Genomic DNA, 16,401 nt, shown 5'->3' with positions numbered 1-16,401 from the left:
GATTCCTTTTCCTGTGAAACTAATAATAATATTGGCACTTGTCATCTGAGAACCTCACAAAGCTTTGGAACATAGAGTGTTGTTAAGTGTTACTGAATGCACTTAAGCTACAGAGTGCATCCACACCTATCTATAATAAAAATATATTAATACCTGCTGAGGCTTCAAATTGTGCATGCAAAAAGAAAAAATTGGAACCTAAGTTTTGAGTGGATTGAAGTAAAGTTTCTAAACTATAGTAATTGCCTTTCTACTTGTATCCCTCTCTTCAGTCCCCTTAAGTAAAGCAAATGGCCTGTGGCTTGTTCTGTAGACATGTAATCAGTGACATACACAGACATTGTGCATCTAGCACAACGGTGTTTGACTTTGGTCTTATTTTGCTTCGGAATATAAAACCTGCTTCAATTTGCAATGTATCATATTAGCATATTTGAGAATGTTCAGTTTATTTTGTCTAAATAGTGCATTCACTTATTTTAAACTGAGAGTTTGAAAATTACGTATCCAATAGTTAATTGTGCTTGCAGCTTGGTGAATAAATGACATACAATAGTGTATTTAAGTATATTTAGTGTATTTTAAGATTGATTTCCTTGAATGGAATAATAACATATTTTTATTATCACTTTGCTTTGAAACTGTGCATTAAATTTTGCTTAAATTCACTATGCCCTAAGCATTATAAATCCTGATTCCAATAATAGCTTGAAGGCATTGAGAACTTTCTTTTTTTCTTTTGAAGGACTTGAAGGACAGATGCAGCAAAGTAATGTCACTCGGGCATGAAAGACACTCAGTGTCTTGTAAGAGAGAGCTCATGGCTGACCAGGCAACCCTGTATTGTTTATATCACATAATTTGGATTTGGCATTCATTTTCTTCAGTGGATATTGAGAAGGAATTATTTTTGATTCCTTAAGGTCAAAGTTGCTTTTTAGCAGCTTCTTTAACCAGTGCTTGAAATACCAGCAAGATGAAATTCAGAGAGGAATACCAAGGCTTTGGAATCTTTCCAGAGGTACAGGGGATATATTGAAATGATACTGAAATGGAAGATCCCAAAGGTGAAAGCAAAGCGGAAATCAGGGATTTATCTCACCTCATCTTAGACACGTGCAGTGTAGACATCCATGTCTGAGCCAAGCAAACATTGCTAATCAGATTCCCTTTGTAGTCAAGGGAGAGAAATTGCTGCTTTTATAGCTGGATGTATTTGATGGAATTTGGATGTCTTCTTTGGGATGATATAATTCCCACCTATGAAGTGTCTTTGTCTCTTCCTTGACTACAAAGGGATAAAAAGGTGACTACCCCAGAAGCTGACATGTAGATAGCTATGTTTGGTTAAATAATTTCCACTTTGAAACACTACAAACAATGTCAAGAATAAATTACTTTTTTCATGACTTTTTTAAAAATAACAGTCCAATACTGTTGGAAACACACAATGACAATGGTAAGGTACATCTGTGAATTGTAATTAAAAATGAAAATAAGGGAAGGTTATTTCTGTCAAGCATTTCCTTGCTTTTAAAGAAGAAAAAGTAAAAAAAAATAAATTACCACTTAACACATTAATTTGCTGCTATGCAGTCTTTTACTGGCTGCTTTTAAAAATGTCCACAGATCAAAGGGCCTACTTGCATTCATCAACACAACAATGTTCTGATGTGTAGAAGGAAGGAACAGCTTAGATGAGCCACAAAGAACAAATAAAGAGTATTATCAAAAGCTTGTCAGCAGTGGGTAAACCTGAAGCAGGTAGTTTGTAGCCTGAAAAGAAAGCAGCAACAATCTTTCATGTGGTCAGACAAGAAGCTGTGAAATTCCATCCAGACTTATGTACGTGTAATCATAAAGTGACTTTCACAAACTCCATTCAGTGGTAATAGCAGTAAGAAGCACAGCTGTGTAATTCAACCAATGTAATAATAATTATATTTATTTACTTTAAAAAAATACAATATAAGAACTCTAAATTATCACAGTTCTTATCATGTTGGTCGTTCTTGTGCAAGAGCTCCATACATTCAGTCAGCCTCCTTGCTGTTCTCTGTATTCCCCTCTTTCTCCTGTAGGAAGAAGATGTTATTGCTACTTCAGGTAAAATGACCATATGAGTCTGCAACAATGATTCACATGGAGACATTAGCATATGCTCCAGATTGCTCATTATCTTATTATTTTTTTCCCCAACATCTTATTTAGGTATTATCTTTTATTATTGCTTTTTATAATTTGAAAGATATCTTAACTGACTTGTCTGAAATGATGCTCAGGTCAATTTCCTTGGTTTAGCACTTAGTCTGAAACATTTAGTTTGTTTATTTGCCAGTTTTGTCAAGATGTGAAATTTTTACCAGTCCTCCTAAAATCTAAGTAATGCTGTCTGATTGCAAAGATTTTCCTCTTAGCTCTTGTTTAAGATAATATAAATAAGATAAATTAATATACTCTTACCAAGACTTTAAGATGCATACTGTTGACCATTATCATAGGGTAAAATGGCTGCTCAGTTGCAAACTTTGATATTTTTCTTCAAGACAGCCTTTAATCCATGACAATATTGCCCTATCTCCAAAGCTTAATTAGCTCATTTAGGACTCTCTCAGGAAAGTTCTTGATAAAGGCCTCTTGAAAGTGTTTCTTATCTGTTCTTCACTTTCTGCTTACATACAAAGAAATATAGCACTGAAGTAAACCACTGTAACAGAGAAAAAATAGAAAAATGTGTCAAATTCAAGGTTAACTACATAGTCACTAGGTAGCATCATTGTCTTGGAATTTCCAGCTTTGAAGGCTTAATTTCTAATGCTGATAGTTTTTACTCCTGGTTTATAGTATTGCTTTTGAAGTTGAAACTAGATCCAAGTAGATATCCATTGTTATGAACACATTTGACACTAAAATATAAAACAGTACACTTTATTTACCAAAGTGGGATGTATTGTTTTTATTTTTTCTAATTTTAATTTCAAAAAATCATATTGAAGCATTCAGACTTTTTGAGATAGCCTGGTTTAATATTTTTGAAAAAAAAAAAATATTCCTTTTCTTCGTAATTAATGTTGATAAACCTGTGCCTATATCTGAAACCAGAATTCTGTTTAATCAGAATAATATTTTAGAACTTTCTTTCAGAAAGATTTTTTGAAATAAGGAAGATTCTTCTTAACTGAAATATAGCAAGACTTCGAATCATTAAATTCGTGTCAAAAGAGGACTGCTGTATTTTGCAGTGCTCTAAAGCAGCGTAAAGTTCTTTTTTGTTAGCTGACTGACTTGAAAATATCCTAAAATCTGTTTACCGGGAAAGATGCACAGGAAAACCTTACTGGTGGCACCATATGGAATAATTACAGTGACAGCCCTCAGAGGGGTAAAGCACTGTTTTGTACAGTCAGAGCAGTAAATTAATACCCCAAGGATTAACTCGCCAAAGGCTGAAGTAATCAGTAGTGCAATAATTGTATTATAGATGCTGAATTTTACCCAGCTAAGCTGCCACTGTCTTTCCGCTGCACTGGGTTGAGAATGGGAATGCTATCTGCTAAGGAGGAGCTGGGACAGGTCTGGCATCCAACCGTATTCCAAGTGACCATGTTAACACAGGTAACTGATCATGATATTGGCATCGCGTCTTGTATAATTATTTATCAGTTTATATCAGTCTTGTTGTGGACATGTTGACAAAAATCCTCGCAAGCCTCTGAATGCTAAATAATAGTTAATGACAAAATGAGCCTGTTTGACACACAATAGTTTCCCATATAAACACTGACATTTTTTAGCTAGCCATTCATGGTGATTTCAGGCAATGTTTCGAGTGAGTCTGAGGAAAATAACATGACTGATCATGCTGTATATGTTAACACTTCGTAATAAAGCATTATAGCAAATGGCTAGGTAAATCCTCACTTTTGCAGTGAGAAACAGGTGGAAACACATTTAAACAAGGAAAATGTTCTGTATTGCTAAATTCATGACTAAAAATAAGTTTGTTTTAGTGACTGTGGCTAGTTCTTTTACATTTTTATTTTTAATAATAGGAATGGTCTTTTTAAAGCTGTATGATGATCTTAAGTACGGCTAAGAAAATGTTTTCAATTAGTGAAGTAGATATCTTTTTGAAATTTAATATACTGTATAAAGATTTATGCTTTAACGTGATATTTGACTGCAATTTTTAAAAGACTGAGTATCAGAGGGTATGTTAGTATGAAAACAAACTTTCTGTATGGCAACAGAAATTTGCAGAATATATGGCATGTATAAACAGCAAAGCTGGAGAGTCTTTACTCTTCCAATGATACAGATGATTCACTTTCTTTAAGTACTAAATGCACATTCTTGTGCTATGTACTGAGGTAGTTGCAATAAACACTGTATTTAGTTTTGCATCAATTGAGCTTCTCTGTTTTGAAACAAAGCTGGTTTTGCCTATAGAGACCTTAATTTTGCTAATATATTAAGTGCAGCGAGATGAATACAGACACTTTATCTGCTTTGTGCTAAAGCTGAATTAATACCCAAAGGATTAACCTTCAGCATATAGTGTGCTGATAATTATTATTTTAGAAATTACTATTAAATGCTCTTTAAAACATGGCTCCACCAAACAAGTTGCCAGCGGGAGCCTGGGATGGGGGGGGAAAAAAACACTTCCAGTCCAACATGAATACAAACTGGTTCAAACTCAGCACCTCTGTCAAATCTGCTTTAACAATTTTGATGAAGTGTTGGGGTTTTTTTTACTTGTTTGTTTTTTTCATCCTCATTTTCTTAAGAGACTTAGTTGCTGTTCCATAACTTTTATATTCTTGTTCATCAACGCTATGTTAACAGTCACTTAAGTGAATTATTACAGGAGGTGTTGGCTTGTGCTGTGGTTAGCAGCCCACTGAAGTCAATGAGATGGCATTGGGTCAACTCCCTTGGTATGTTTAAGCAAGAAAGGTCTATTGGATTTGAGTAGTTTTCCCTATAAGTATATGACATGCTACCTGAAGATGGTTAAAAAATCCCTAAGACCTCGTTATTTGTAAAAAGCCTTAAGCAAATCACCTAAGAACCTCATAAACTGTGCTGCAGATAGTTCTAGAAAGGCTTTTCTGATCCAGTGCAAAGAAACGGGCCTAAAATGTACACAAAACATGTTTTTAGTGACAGATGAGTAACTGAACTTAATTTTTTTTTGAAGTCCAACCACCTCTAAACTTACACAGAAAATCTCATAATCATGTGCCTTCAAATGTACTTCTTATCATGCATAGCAAAAATAATTTAATGTTGCATTCTTGTTACAGGGAATATTACTAGATTTGTCATTCATTAGTGAAAAGGGTAAAAATGACTATGTTTCCACAAAGGAATATTGTTAGTGAGGGCCTGTGTGCAGATTTGAAATACTTATTTGAAGTCCTGTTATATACAATCTGACTCATATCAAGTATTTCACTTCCAGGTGAATATATGGTAAATTCAGGAAGTAATTAAAGTGTATTTCAAAATGCCTTTTCTACTAAACTGAATCATTCTTCGGAAGTCTAAGAAATGCAATGTCAGTTATAAAACTTTGGCAAAATAAAGTATATTTGCCTTAGGCTTGTCATCTCAAGTAAGTCTGATGTAATTTGGCCATCCTATTTTGGCTTAATGCTCTTCCCCCCCAAAAAAAAAATCTAGTTGCATTTTAAGCTCATTGTGTACTTTGGTAATTATGACCTCCATTTAGGGTAGCCTGTCTATTGGGTTGGTCTGTACATTTTATTTAACTACTTGTATGGAATAATGCCTTGCCTCACATACTCAAATCCAGCACTGCTTTTGAGCTATAGTTCCTGTTGTTTGAAAATTTTTGAACTCCAGAAGTAGCATATATCCACTTCTTGCTTACACTTTTCTACAGGGAAAGGGTGCTTTCAAAATACAGATATGTTGTCTATATGCATTTCAGTATTTTACATAATATTATGAGCATCTTTCTCTTTTCAAAATATTTTAGCTGTACTAAGTTGTATTTTGGAATCTTTGTGATCAGAGATATCTGGTTCTAATCTTGTAAGACATATAAATTCTGCTTATTCATGCGGCAAACTTTTTACTTAATTTATTAAAAACATGACTTTGACACTTCTGGCAGAGAACTTTGTACCCGGCCCGTCCAGGGGCTGACAGCCTGTGCCAGCCCTGGGGCCGTTGGTGAGGCTGCTCTTTGCACTCTCTTTGCCTGCACAAAGCAACTACATGCGCACCTGCTGGATAAGTTTGCACTGACTCTCTGTGGAAGTAATTTTAAAAAGTATCTCAGAGACAGTGTATGAAGAAAACTTTGTGCACGTGCAAAAGTATGTGATTGTGTTCTTCACTGGCTCAATTCCAGAGTGCCTTAGGAAATGCAGGCAAATCATGAGAATTAAAAATATAAATGAAATTGCTTAATGAGGCTCAGAATGCTGTACACATATGTAGTGGGTTGTTTTTCCAAAGTGCAGAACTAAAGTAGGGATTATATTTATTTTTTCTCTTTTATCCTGAGAACAATTTAAATAAAGGGAAAAATCCACGTATTATACTAAAAGATCTTCAGAATTATTTTTTGTATCTCAGCAATAGGATAAATACCATGTAACAGTACCTAAACATTTGAGAAAAAGACCTTGCATTACTTTTATTTTTAATTTTCAGTATAACACATACAAATTGTTTGCAAGCATGAACACAGTATCTTGAGGCTAAATTAATTTATGTAATATGCACCCTCCTTTCCCATGTACACTCTTTGTGAGTATTACTCAGTATTTACAAAGCACATGTAGTAGCTTTATAGACAAATGCCTTCTATCCATTTTTCAAAATGTACTGTCCTATGTAGGTGAAAATTGTCCAAAGGCAAATAAAGAAACTGTAATGACAATGCAGCAAATCATGAAACCCCATATTTCTCTCTAACCCTTCAGTTAACCAGGAATGGCTTTAGTGCAATGCATTCCATACTGTTTAAATAAAGATTCTCTAAAGTGGTCCAGATTTCTTGGTAACCACTGTCATAAGTGAATACATAGACCTTCCCACAGAAAAACAGAACCCACGAGCACGGAGGGGATTGCCAGGGTGGTGATCGAGAGACAGACAGGGAACTGATCGTCTGCTTTCACTATGTAAATATAATTTGCACTCTTTTTTTGTTTTTAAAGTTTCCTCACATGGTGCGTATCCATATTTACATGACTTAATTTTTGTTTAACTGACACCCGTCTCAGTTTGAGTTTAGGAAAAAAACAGTAACCTTCTGTGAAAAGAAAAAAAAATAGAATGTTAAGAAATACTGTCACACAGGGTGGCCATTTTAAAAACAGGTTGAAAAGAAAGACAGGGATAAATATACAGTGGTGGGTTAAAACCAATAAGATGTCTATTTTACACAGCCTTGCTTAGCTTTATAGTTGCACTTGTACACATAAAATCACTAAAGATCAATAATATTAAAAAAAAAAAATTAGGTGAAAAAACAATGACATTATATTGGTTCAATCTATGGTATCATACAAGTTTCTTTCTGTGCATTACCTTGAAACTGCATTAAGGTTGAAAACTGCAGCGCTCAAGCACTAGGAAGTTAAGCACAAAGAATCCTATATGTAAAAAATAACACTTTATCATATAATTAATGACTACCATAATGCTTAGTAAAAAAGGATCTTATAAATCTCTTGGATAAAAATAGCATTGAAGAAACATTCTTCATACATTTCCTCTCTCTGTAATTAGGAACTTTAATCTCTCTCTATATACACACACCTACTGCTGGCTGGCAGTTACAGTGCACCCAAACAACAAGAAACTTACAGTTTGAATGAACAGAGGAGTTCGTAATGTAGAAAAATTGAAGACAGATAAAACACTAGAGCTAGATTTGGTCCTTAAACATGGAACAGGTGGAGCATGTAGAGTGCTCTCTGGAGAAACTGGCTAAAGATGAAGACTCGAACAAGAGAAGTTACAGGTTGGAATTATGCCAATAGAAAAAAAATCCTACTTAAAAGAGGTTAAATTGCATTTTTTATGATTTACTGATTTTTTATGAGATACCGAAATGATTTGTGGCATCTATTGAGGAGTTATATACTTCTGCAAAGTGTAAATGAATTATAACCTATACATTTGGCTTTCAGCTGTAAGATGTTCAGAGCTTTTAAAGCTATTCTAAAAGTTTTCTGGAAGAATCATGTCATTTGAAGCAAGTAATTAGGGCACCTAACAACTGTCAATGAGGTAATTTTTTTGTCTTGCCAGTTATGAATGAAGCATAAAAAGTTGGTGCAATGGATAAATATAAAAGTCGTTCAGCATTGCGGTCACAGAAATGGCTGGAGTATAGTGTAGACACACTTGAGCTTGCTCTGAAGTGACTGTTTCAGGTATGATAGCCACCCCCCGAGGCCATGAGGACTGCAGCCTAAGCTATAAAAACCCATACTGGGTACATTTGCCCACTGGCAGCTCTGTCACTTCAGGACTGCCGTACCCTGGATGTAAAGCCAAGGGAGAGGTTGATGTCAACTCTGCGTGCTCTTGGGAGTCTCGCTGCCACCTCTGAATGCTCATTCCTCTCCCAGACCTGACACCCCTGCAGTGCCCAGCATAGCTGAGCTGAATTCTGTGGGATACACACTTTCCTAGAAGACAGAACAAAGGAATTTTGAATGTTTTGTGTTTCCAGGCAGATGCTTCCAAGTTATGAAGCAGGTACATTTGTACTCATTTGGTTTTCAGAATCTCAGCTAGATGGCTTCTGATGAAGAACTTTAATATTTCCAAAAGGCAAAAGCTCTCATCATGATCTCTACAGTAATTTTGGTTTAATGTATTAAAATAAGCAAGTGATGTTTTGGATTTTTAATTTTCCCTTAAAACTTAATTTCCCTAATTTCCCATAAAACCATGGTGGGGTTGGGATTTTGGGAGGATTTTATAGGGAAAACGACATATTTTACAGAGGTCATTCTTATAAAATGTCTAGTTTGTATAAGAGAAAATCCAAAACTTCTCAAATGAAGATATATATGGAGGATCTAAGGAGACTGAAAAAACACTCTTTCCTTCTCATCAAAAGATGTCTTAAATGTGTGCTGTAGCATAATGACTACCTTCAGAGAAAATGTTCCAGGTGTAACTAATCAGTGCTTTTGCTATCTTTTTTCTGCGTGAGGTTGGACAGCAGAGAAATATTCCAATACTGCCTTCTATTCTTGTGATTATCTTTGTGTTGCACACACTGTATCAGTATCTCAGTAGTTAATCTATTATAGTTCCTGCAGCAAAATAAAAATTTAAAATTTCTATGCCCAGTAAACAAAAACGAACAGGATGAGCTCACCAAAACCCCTTTTGAGTTTTTTGATAAAAAAATCCCCACTGTAGCAGGATGCTTTACAATCAGTTTTTCAGGTTATCTGTATTTTGAAGCTACTGCAACAGAATATTATATAGCACTATAGAATATCTGCAATATTCTGTGTAATGTTCCCAACCTTTACAGCAGATTGCATGTGCCTTTAAAAGCTAATGTCAGGGGCTGTGCTTTAGAATGTCTATTATCATCTTACTTTGTCAATGTAAGCTATTCATCTTAATAACAAATACTTTATTGGAAAATAAACAGTGCCCCATACTTTTCTTCATGGTGCAACTCCACATATTGCCAGAATCTCTCCCAATTCTCACAAATGTAATTCAGGAAGGAATTATATCCTGCAGTAAATTAAAGAAGGCAAAGAACAGCTCCAATCCATGAAGCAGCACATTGAGGTTTGAGAATGCAAGGTGGTAAAGAGCTGCTGGAAGAAAAGCAGCATTTTTTCCTCACAAATGAATACATAATCTCCATGAAATATGAAGCTGAAACTAATTTGGCGATGGCAGACCAGTGCATAAAGCCTGAAAGCTGCAAACAAAATTTACTACTTGGCTAGCACTAGTAATAGTACAGGCTCTACTAAAACTTTATGATATTCTTTTAAAGCTGAATAAAATCATTTTACATTCTGCTTATTTATTAGCTACTTGCATCACTACAATGGTGAGTAGTTTAGTAGTTTGAAGGAGAATAGTGGAGGTGAATTAATAATTCATGGCTCTGAATGATAGAACTAATATAGCAACCTCCTGAAATGTCAGCATGTGGTGTGAAGCCTATTAGTAAAGGGTCCTTTTTTTCCCAGAGAAGTTAAATAATTATTACTCAGGACAATGGAGTACAAATCTAAACATTTATAGACAGTCAAGAATTCTTGAAAGGGTTTTCCATTGGTACATCTTAGTTAAATTCGTGGTTCCAATGCAGTAAATGTTTATCTTTACTCCAGACAATGAGGAGGTTAGCTGTGAATCATGATGTCCCTTGTTTGTGTTGTCATACAGAAAGCAAGAATAGTTGCTGATCATGGATTCCCCATTTCCACTTGCATTATTAACTAGGACTTGGCAGACTTGGTTTTGATTTCATACTTTCTGCTTACCTGTGCCCAGGCATGACAAATCAAAGACAGTGCTCATGCCTATATACTAGATGCACATTTAATTCTGAAAGAATCATAAACCAGAATATTTGTATACATAATGTATATATTTTTGTTACAACTAAAGAAGCTGAATATCAGGATTTAGATTTTTTGCAGGTGAAAGACAAACGTAAGCTAGCAGTTGACTATATCTCTATGAAAAAATAATAACGGCCAAATGCAATGCCCATATAAATAGATTTGCAGAGTGTATAACAGCAATCATGTAACAATGGAAGAAATGCCAAAGAGGCATCTAATTAAGGCCTCTCCCTTCATAGTCTCTTTGGAGTGTTCACATTACCTAGTCATGAGATCGGGACAAATTTCTCCAAGAGAAAAACTAATCTACTTTATGCTGTACCCTTAAAAGTGTTGAGGTGTAAATGGACTAGTTTGTTTATCATGTTTATCATGTTGGGTTTGCATTTATATTAAGCAAGTAAGGCATCAGGTGCCTTTGCTCTGTTCCTGCTATACATTTGTTGCAGTAGATCAAAATAACGCCAATACCAATTCAAGTGAAGAAAAGTGCAAATTGCACTAAATGCTTAAATTTCTCACAAATAGTTTGAATACCAAATAGTCTGTAATGTGCAACAGCTTCACGTTCAAAAAGGTCAGATTCCCTGGTATATTAAGGCTGATGAATCCATATGTGAGGTTTATGGCTGCTTTGAGTCACCAAAGCAGTGCTTTTCAACTAAACCACCTCAGGATCCTTGCCCTGCTGCATGGGAAGTGCTGCTTATTGCACTCTTTTTACTACTTGCATCTAATCATAAGTATTTTTTCCCCTGCAGTTTACGGATCCATTTAGATCACAGCTGCCTTGAGCATATTGAAAACTTTCAGATACCCAATTATTCCGGGCTGAGTTTGACTGAATGTGGTTCCTAAGTTTCCTGAGCAAATTCATTTATTTTTTTTTAAATCCTGATTTTCATAGCTTTTCAGTTTAGAATCTGTTGTCTTTGGTTTGATTTTTTTTTTTTCTAAACAAATGCCGATACACTACCTTTGTGTAATGGCCTTGTCTCTTAACTGTTACGGTAACCAATATAAAACATCTGGATCAGAAGCAATAGAGTGGAATTCTGCAGATACACAGTGTAAGACAGTATTGGTAGCACTTCCTAATAGCTGCTTAAGCAGTAGGAACACAAAAATTTTGTAGGCAGAATAAGACACTTGATGTTACTTCAAGCACAGCAATAGCTCTTTAAATTGCTATCCATTAACTCCCTGCAAAGTCTAAATCATAATTTAATTGATTTCTCATAAAGCACAAAAAATATTACTTTTTGAACCAAATGTCAGTTTCATGAATTGGAAAGCTCCAAGTAAATGGGAAATAAACAAGCATCAACTGAAAAAGAAAACGTTACATAATTTAAAATACAGTTTTTAGTTAACTTTTAAGAATAACTTTATTTTTTTCTCATGCAATACTCTGCAAATCCATCTGGATACGTTTGGAGAATATGAGTACTTGGTTGTTCCTGTTGAAAATGTACTGCAGCATCATGTGTAATACATTTACACATTATATATTTTCCATTGTTAATATTTTCTGAGTATTTGTTGAAGTTACTGGATTATTCTTCTACTTCAAATAATACTATCCATCTATTTTTCATTCTTTTAACTGAATTTTACAATTTCAGGTTTAGCGTTAATTAAAATTAACATTTTAGTGCTACTTCCAAAGATTTCTTAGCTGACTAAGACAATTTTAGATTGACAGCATGTACTTGTGTAAATTGATTTTTGATCTAAATGTGTCACACAAGCTTTTATAACCTAGAAACTTTAAAGAGTTGTGTGGTTTTTTTTACCTGGATGTTTTAATAAGTCTTAATGCATATATTATTAAAGCAAGTTTCATCCATTGAGGAGTTTCATAAAAGGAACTAGTGTCATGGCTCTGTATTTTTTTTTTACATAAGTAAAATCTACTTGTTTCATTGTGTTACAAAAAATGATACATCATAATATGAAAATTACCTTATTTTTGCTTTTTAGTGTGTTTTTCTCCATAAAGTCTTTACTAAAGTGAGCCTTTAAATTCTAAATTTGGCTCTATGAGATACAAGACGTGAGTTCCTCTCAATATGTTGACTTGACATGGTCTAACATATGTCAAATTTGTACTCTAAATAACAGAACTATACCTGAAGCTTACTTCAGAAAGTTAATTATTTGTGACCAAAAAGTTGTGTGCAAGTGTCTCTGATGCAGGATGGCTAGTTGTTGTATTAATCCACACCAGTCACCCCTGGAAACTGGTCCTGAGTGGAATCAGAGAGAACAGCTGTTTATTTTGTTTTCATAGTTATAGTTAGATCTGTAGTATGAACCTTGATTTAATCAGAATGAGGCAACACTGATCTAAGATAGCAGCAGGCTTCAGAAGTAATGAAATCCATTTAACTGTATTAAAAACTCTGATTCAAAATCACATTCCTGTTTGAAATTTAATGACTTTTTTAGAGGCATCAGCAGCAATCTGACAGATGTAAACAAAAACCAGAGATATTACAGAGTACGACAGAATATGAGAACTAAAGGTCAACTCGAGTGCTCAGGCATTGAATATTTTCCACTTAGATGTACACTGAGAACAGCACTCGCTTTTGTTGTTACCAAGTTCAGCTGTTTCTGTTCTATACAAACACGTAATAACATTTCCCGCTGGTTCAAATATTAGCAAAGAAAGAATAAGAAACTTCCAAATAACAGATACATTTTAATATAGTAATTGGTGACTTGGCTGTTAAACCTGTGGATTATGATCTTGTATAACAGTTTTGTCTAAACTCAACTTTTCCACCACTTACCTCTAACATCATTTCAAAATTGTACCACAGTTAATAACCTGTCCACTAAGTCTTTTTATTAATAACATAATGTAGGATTCATCTTAAGAAATGGAGACGTCTACATTGCTGATGTCTAACAAAGACAAGAAATCTGTTCATGTACTTGAGTGAGTCTGACCATATTATTTTACGTCCCATTCAAGGAGATAATAGAACATTTTTCTTCCTTATATCTAGTTTAAATGTACCATCTTTTAGTTTAAAATCATTAAATTTTGCCTTTTACATTTTTAAGAGATACATTATACTTAATTTGAGGTACCTTACATTGACTTCTTACTTCCGAAGGATCAGCAGGTAAAAAACAGTTTATTGAATGAAAACAAAAAAATACATTTTTTATTCACAAAAAGGGAATATGGTAATATTTTCTCCAAAGGAAATCATGATTTTTTTGTTTCTAGTCTTACATGTTTATTACACAACGAAAGTAATGAAATAGTGCCTTTAAAAACAGATAAGAAAAATACAAGAAAATAAAAAAGAGATTTTCTATTTACAGAAAAATTTTTCTAAAAGAAGACATTTTAGGTGGCTGGGTTGAAATTCTCCCTACAAAATAATAATGAATGAAATGAATGACCCCCATTTCCTATCTCAGTGTCTATAATCAGTTTTACTCTGTGTCTGAAAAATGTGTTTTTAGGCAGACATTTCTATTTTTCAATGAAAATCGCACTGCTTAAAAATATTTTGGTAAAATGGTAAGACTTGTCTAAGTGAAATTTTATGATATTGTTTGATTTAATTTTAATTGTTTGATTTTAATTTTTACTCCATTAACTAAACTTTGAGGAAAGGTTCAAGCCTTGGCAGTGTGTAAAACTGGGCAGTCAGATGAATCTCCCTCTAATCTTGATCGAAATTCAAAATTTTAGGAAGCTACAAGGATACTTTATTCTTCAAACACAGGCATAATCTCTACTCTTCTCTTTTTTATTAGTTTTAATTGATTTTTTTCTGGACTACTGGGAAAACTCCAGTCTCTAGTAATTAAAAAGCTATTATAAACAAACAAAAAAACCTGAAGCCTTGCTTGACATTTTTGCTAGACTCATAATTTTACTAGGTAATAACTGCCAAGGTTGCAAAATTATTAAAATGAAAGGAATTTGTTAAAGATGCATTGAACAGCAACCCTTTCAGCACAAAATGTATTTGTCTTGTATCCTGCACTTCAGAAGAGAAGAGTGAATGTCTTTGGGGAGAGAGGAGTAAAAGAAACAGGTTGGTTTTGGGTTTTGTTTGTTTGTTTGTTTTTTGGTTTTGTTTGGTTTTGGTTTGTTTTTTTAAATAATACAATTTGTGGTTTTTTTCAATATCATTTCCTAAATATACATGGCTTCCTGCTCTCCAGTGCTGCACTGACTGCATCTAGAATCCTATGATTTTTCAAGAAATCTTTGCTTCAGCTACTATTAAAGAAACTGTGTCTATTTCCAGAAATATAAATGGCTGAGAGACACTATTTGCTGAGGTTGCACAGAATTCTTCTTACTCACAACATAACAATTGAGGAATAACTGTCCCAGGAACTGGTTGAGCTTCATAAAGTTAAGAATGTGAGAGAGATAGAGACAACCCAGCCATACTTCAGCAAAGAGGCAAGAATTATGTTGACTGTTAAATTATTAAATCTTTTATCGTGCCTGTTCGGCAAGTCACAGAAATAATAAATTGTAGATGATGTTTGCTTTGACTGCAGCTGTAAACTGCTTCTTTTCTGTTTAAAACATGTCTATATGTTTTAAATGAAAACTGAACATATCTAACACTGAGAAAAATGACAGTGTTTTTTTGATTGTTGATTTTTTTTACCATTTCAGAAAAGGATTTTAAAATAATGACATCAGTGATAATAAAAATAATAAATAATGTAATCTGAGGAACAAAAGAAATATATTCAAAGGAGCATAGGCAGATACAGCTGTGCAGAATTTATTCATTTAGGACTCAGTATTGAATTTTTTGACTAATAGCAAAAAATATTTTCTCATATGTAAAGGTATTGATGCTCTAAAAAACTAGGAAAAGCTTGGGAATGTTGGCATATATACTTACTGATAAATTAATCAATGATCACTTTACCTAATACAATTCTAATGCAATGGTTGTTTCCTGCTTCTCAGAAGAAAGAAAACCAATCAGAAGGAAAGTCTAAAGGCATACCACACATAAACTTGTCCATTGCTCTCAACTTGATCTTGTACAGGTTGAAGGTGAAAAGGCGAAGGAAATCAAATTAAAGTTGTTGTAGCACTTCAGCAGTGTTTTGCTGTAAACCATGGTGGTCTCAGCACATACATAGAACAATGTTTGCAAAATAAGGTAATATTTTTACTACATCAGCCAGTCTAGTTTGAAACAATTAAATAGAAATTGAGTCACAGGTCATCTCCTTCAAGTCTGAAATAAAAGCAGAAGTTTCCCAAACTAAATGGTAGTTGGAAACATTTTCCCACGGTTTAGTCAGACATCAAGCACCTTAATACACAAGTGCCAGATATGCAGTGCTTAAGTTTCTCTGATGTGTTTAGTGTTAACCACTTGAGCTGAAAATTCACAGCCTTTCTCTCAGTATAGTTTATGGCTCGTCCGGCAGTTCAACTATGAACAAATAGCAAACACTAATGAGTTATGAGGATATGGATTTACTGGGTAGAGGAGGGAGGAAAACCTGTGTTTTCATATTCCTTATTTCTTTCCTTCATATGAATGCAACCAGAGACTTCTGCTCTTCAGCAGAGACTTAGCTGTGAGCACTGCCTGAATTTGTGAGCAATGCCTGGGTTTGGACTTTGGATTGAGATTCATCCTGCTCAGCTATCAGCTTTAAGATATTGAGAGAGATCCTGAAGTTAGAAGTGCAGTTCTCTTGGACACTGTAATTACTAATAGGTGAGAATTCCAGTTCTGCCTCCCTAACTGAACTGCCTCCAGCAGAATGCAACTGA

The sequence above is a fragment of the Caloenas nicobarica genome, chromosome 1, assembly GCF_036013445.1.
Source record: "Caloenas nicobarica isolate bCalNic1 chromosome 1, bCalNic1.hap1, whole genome shotgun sequence".
NCBI lineage: Eukaryota > Metazoa > Chordata > Aves > Columbiformes > Columbidae > Caloenas > Caloenas nicobarica.
The sequence above is the reverse complement of the archived record's forward strand: the minus strand, read 5'-3'. Positions refer to the sequence as shown.